This window comes from Chlamydotis macqueenii, chromosome 7 (genome assembly GCF_036417535.1).
Source record: "Chlamydotis macqueenii isolate bChlMac1 chromosome 7, bChlMac1.mat, whole genome shotgun sequence".
In the NCBI taxonomy this organism is placed as follows: Eukaryota; Metazoa; Chordata; class Aves; order Otidiformes; family Otididae; genus Chlamydotis; species Chlamydotis macqueenii.
The window spans coordinates 10,799,611-10,805,610 of NC_141562.1; positions in this window are offsets into that span (position 1 = coordinate 10,799,611).

The following is a 6,000-nucleotide window of genomic DNA, read 5'->3' on the forward strand; positions in this document are numbered from 1 at the left end:
AGAAATAGCAGGAGTGAAATGACAGCAGAATTCCTGAGGTCTAGAGGTTCTAACAAATAGACTTTTGTTAATTCTGCTTTGATGGACAGTTTCTGTTTATCTAGCATCACTCAAAATGCTGACCTCATACAGCTCCTTCTTGCTAAATAGAAAAGCTTATAACCAGGCTGTATAAACCTATGAAAATATACTTCAAAGAACACTGGAAAGGGCAATAGTGCTATGGAAGGAGGATAGAGAAGACAAACATTTTCCCTCTTTAATTTCCACAATTTCATTAAACATAGTCAGTGAATACATTTAGCCACACCCAACTACTCTTTTGGAAAACACTAAATTCAGCAAGGAAAGCTTATATGACTTCGTAATTAAACAAAATTGATCCAGGCAAAAAGAGATCATAGAGTAATGTAGAATGTTAAACTGTCTGAAGGTTATCCATCCTCGTGTTCAGATGTATAACTGCAACAGAGCAAGTCGCAAGCACCAAAAATTCCTATCTTTTTTCTACACTGTAACTATAGAGTTCAGGGATGGATTTACTATGGGAGAGGAGAAAGGACTAAGTCCCTCCATTTGTGTGGGCCTGTTTGCTCCTGTAACATTTGGTAGAAGGACCGTGTCCATATAGTCTTCCACTGCCTAGCCTGAGTTGCAGAATTTAATCCCTACTTGAAACTAAGATGGATTGCAATGAAGCATAGTGTGTGCGGTTGTTTACTCTGCCAATACAGAGGATTTCCACCAATGTAGCTGCATTCCTAGCAAATCCTCAGTGTAACAAGCCAAGGTCTGTGATACCACCTGGATTTAGTCCTCAGCAACCTTTCACCATAACCTTTCACCCTGCAGTGAATGTGAAATGCTACCAAACTAGAACAGCACAGTTTTACTCTGCTTTGGAAAGTATAAGTGATCAGAGGTAAGTAATGGAGAGCAGGTCCTAAGTTAATTACATGCTGGTTAGCTGAAAACATACATTGGATTTCATCATATTACTTGTTTGCTGGCACAGATTCTTCTGGTGACCATCAGTTTCCAAGAAAAAGATACAATTTTATCGCCCTTCCCAGGTTTAGCACAATTCAAATGTCAAATTGTTTTGTGTGTCTTCACTTCTGATCTTTGAGGTCTGGGACCAGTGAGGAAGATGAGAATGAGCATACTACCTCCAATCCTTATCATCTAGGAGCAAACTCCTCTTGTGTAGCATGTGTGGGAGTCTCTCATAAGCATCACTCTCACATAAGCATAATTTTTGTAGTGACTGTATACATCAGTTCAAATGCTGGTTGCTGTAGAGGAACTCTGGAGTACATACTGGAGCTACCATACTTGCTCCTTCCCACTCCCCATTTATCCTGTTCGTAAGTTAGAACAAGTAATTAAGGATATGAAATACGACTTTATTTCTGTCCTCACAAATACCGCTCACAGTACTGAAGGACTTTGGCCAAAACAAGCCAGTCTGTATAATTACAGGAAAAACAGTGCCTTCTGATGTCCCAGATTATGATGTGCGTGCAAAAATGGATACTCACATATCTGAAATGGCCACACTGGCAATTTTGATAGTCAAGCTGGTACAATATGTTATTGTAATTATGTTTAGCTGTTGAGTATTTGAACCTCATGTAAACATCCTTTTCCAGACCTGGTGATAGGCTACTGTCAATAAAAGGAGATTTAACTATAAATAGCATTTCTTCATGCTGTTTAATCTGCTTACTGTCTGTTTACACATCTTTGTTCTGTCTCCCAATTATCAGCTAAAAGAAAATGTAGGTGTTTATATAAAATTTTTCAACAAAAGTTTTTGCTTCTAAAAAAGGCCCCAAACCAAAACTCAGGTTTATTTACTACCTTCTGCCATGGGCTGTAAGTTGCTCGAAAGCCAAAGCCAACACAGCACAAAGCCATGTCTGAGAAGGCAGAGGAGCTGAGTGTTGAGTAGGCCTTCTCTGCTGCATGTGCAGTTGGAATCCCTAATTTGCTCTTAGTTTCTGAGACTCTTAACAGTAGCATTTGGTTGAAAAACCACCTTGCAGTGTTATCACCAGGTCATGACCAGCGGAGACCAGATTTATCTGGCTGTAAATAAGAAGTGTCTGCTACAATGGCAGTTTCCATAAACAATCCTTGTATCTGGATTCAGATTCTTACTTCTTTGTTCTAGCAAGATGTTGGATCAGATGAATGCCTCCAAATGGTTTGGATTATAATTGCGGAGCTGGAGAGCAAAGGCGAATCAAGAAAAAGGGTTATGATTCTTGTATTACCTCTGCATTTGAAAACTGTGATATACTGCATGAGAAAAGTTTCAGATTTTGTCCGTGCATTTTCTAACAGGAGAGATACTGAAAAGATGCCAGATACATTTAAATGAACCCATTAAAAATATAGGAAAATTTGAAGATATGGAGAAAAAGAAAGGGAAAACTGAGTATCACTTAACTTTTTTTTACTTACATTTTTAATGGAAATAATTATGTAAATAATACCAAACTAATATTTCATCTGCAGAGAGCTTCACTTGGGCTGGAGCTTTGTATGTCTTGATAGCCATAGAAAGGTTGTTTTCTGAATACGTAACTAACCCCCGTAAACATTGCATACTGTACTTGTAGATTAAAAAAAGAAAAAGCATGAAGACATTTTTAGTACAGATGATAGAAAATTTTGGCAACCTCCTGTATTTTGTTACCAAGTACTTGCTCTTTTCAAACTGAGTACATATGCCGCTAAACTCAAGAAAGTTTTCCATTGTCCTTAATTACATCAATCACTGTCAGAACTCCATCACTGTTTCTAGATGTTGATTGCTACTCTGCTAGAACTTTCAGGAAACTCCAGAGTGTTTGAAGAATCATAGTTTAAAATATTCCAGGAAAATTCAGATGCTTTGAAATCTGAGAAAGTTAGAGACCAGTTAGTGTAGACAATGGTATTATTTAACTGCCAGCTCTTAAGCAGGTGCACTGAAGGAAACTTTCAATAGTTTGTAAAGAGTTAATGTACCTGTTCGTAAGTGCTTAATGTTTTGGTTCAGCCATTAAAATTGTAATGATTAGTAATACTTTAGTAGGCATGGTGGTGTTGAGTTGACAGTTGGACTTGATGATCTTAGGGGTCTTTTCCAGCCTTAATGATTCTATGATTCTATACTTTTTTGTCCATGACAGGCTTAAAACATATATTAACAATTCAATGAACTTTTGAATATTATGTTTGCATTTCTATGTAGTTCAGAAACTATGAACTGTTTTGGTTGTCTTTTAAGGATTCTATAAATGTAGTGATAAATTTCAGAAATATTTTTACCCCTTCAATTGTCTGTTATGAGGAACAGCACCTTTAATGTCTCCGTTCCTTGTCCAGTAGACTTCCAAGCACAAGTGTTGCCATTTGGCTGATGTACACAGTTTAGAAATATTTCTGAACATCTCATGAACTTAAGTTTTTAAAACCTCTTGACAACTTCTGAAAAAAATTATTGACAGTATTTCCATGTTCTGAAAATGCAGAACAATGTTTATCATGTGACTCACTATTTGTACCCTGGAACTTGTCAGTGGTAGGGTTAACATAATTCACTACCACTAAAAAGGATCAATTGATGCTTGTGTCTCTTAACACAAATATGCACCATTTCATTCAGCTGGGACTGCACATGAAACCATTGGCCAGTACACAGAAGATACAGGGGAAACTGAAGAATCAAATCTGGCCACAAAGTCTGAAACAGCAAAATAATCTAAATGAAGAGTCCTGCCAGTTTAAATGGCAGCAACTAGGGTTGCTAAGAGAAACTGTGTTAGAAGTCATCTGCATAAACCTCAGTTATTCCCAGTTTCTCTGAATAAAGCTTCTGAGACACAATGCTAGGGAGAGTTTAAAGGCTGTCGGTGAATCTTCAGTAAACCGTTCGACTTCCAGTTTCAGGGATGAAGGCCTGGCAACCCTGATACTGCCATCACAAGGAGAGCCTACAGGGCATCAAGATTCAGTTCTGTCAAAAGGGATTTGAACTTGCAGCTATACAGTGACAGACACTTTCCTTACCTTGTACATACTTCTGTATGGTCTTCTTTTAAGACTGCTCTTCTCATCAGCAGGTCATAGACCACGCTATTGGCAGCAAATCAGTTGCAAGGACCTACCCTAGCAAGTTAGTCATAGACAGGAAATCAGTGTCAGTACTTCTGACTGTAGAAAGTTTCCTTCCTTTCCACCCTGAATCTATTTTGGCTCTTTGAAAGCTAACATGGCAATCTGTCCTGTCATCTGTTCTGTCACATCGCTTATACTCTTACATATTGTGGCTCCGAAGAACTGAAAATACAGTGTAAAAACTTGATAACATTCATAGTTAAAAGCCAGGTTATTTTTAAATTATGGGTTTGTTTTGTGGAAAGTATATGGGATTTTTTTCTTTTCTTAGGCTAAAGTTGATCTCTGAGGTAAAAAATGCTGTAGCCTCACTGACATGATAGACTTTCTGAATTATTTGGCAGGGACATTTGTATTTTGGTATTAATCTGGGCCATTAGAAAGAGAACTGAGAAGCAGTTTGTGATTGGCCACTGTACAATTGGTTAATAAAGCACATGCATTCATCTGTATTTCTGAGCTTTCAAGCACGCTTGTTAATTATTCATTGATAATTAGTCCTGCTGGGAATTAAAAGCAAAGAGCACGGCTAACTGGATAGTGAGAATAATATGGATTCATAACTGCTTTTTAGTGGTAGAATGAGGCAATGAAAGTGAAAAAGCCCATGGCATGAATTGGAATTGAGAAATTCTGTAGTGTGGGGATTATTTGTCTGGAATAAGTATCTTTGATAAACTCAATGTCTTCAGTAGTTGCTGTATGACATGCCTGGAGACCAGAGCTGCCATTTTTGCAGCTAGAAGGCTACCAGGAAAGGAAATAAGTGAGCACTTTTGTGGATCAGCCAGGGCACCTTGTCTAGTTTATGTCTCTCTCTTGAATTACAAATAGTTCTGCAAGTAGTAGAACTGAGGACGATCCAATTTCACATTTGCATCTTCTGGGGATCTAATAGTGTTTGAACTGTGACCAACGTTTTCCCCACAGATGGGATATTCATTGGCTGAAATTGGCTAGATATCAGGGTGGAACTGGATGTGTGCATATAAAGAAAGTGTCATGCCGTAAGAGTAATTGTTTTTTAAAGGATTCTTTTCTAACTATCCTGGTTTTCTGTAAAATATGCTGTGTTTTTTTTTTTTCTTTTTTTTTTTTTGTCCCCTGGTATAATGCGGCAGCAGCAGCCTGCCAAATAATTTAGGTATCAATAAGGGTATTGCCATAGGCTCCAGTTGCCGTTAGCTCAAATGCTGTTTGGGGCCAAGATGGTTACATTGCTTTTGGTTCTGGGGCAGCATAGGCCTCCAGGGTGCATGTGGTGCTGATCTCCTGTCCATGTTCTGTGGGAATAATTGGCCCATTCTTAAGGCCTTTATTTATGCTGATGCACAATCTGTAATTGCCTCAGCCCTAACAGAGTTAGCAGGACAGCTTGCTAAAGGGAAGATTTACCGATATGAATAAATGAAATACATTGAGTTTGTAAGAATTCATACCCAGACTTTATAAATGAGATGTCACTGTGGGTTGAAGATAAAATAAGGTGTATCATAAACAAGGACTCTGCTGTTTAGCAAGGCCTGCATATATGGAACATTTCAGTTCGGTTCATTTTAAGCCCTATACTTACTTTGCTGCCTCACTTTTCACGTTTTCCCTACCTGCAAATCATAGGGTGACTGTTTGAAGAAGATCATGTGTCTCAGAGTGTGCGGGTGAATAGAACATTTTGACTGGCATTCAAGTGAGTCTTGTGCAATCAATCCCAGGGATACCATACTCAGTCGAAAGAGTTGACAGTCATGATGAGTAGAAAAAGGAGGGGGAAGGTGAAGGGGAGGCTCTTGAGTTTGTTTGCCAATGTTGCATTAGAAAAAAAAAGGACCT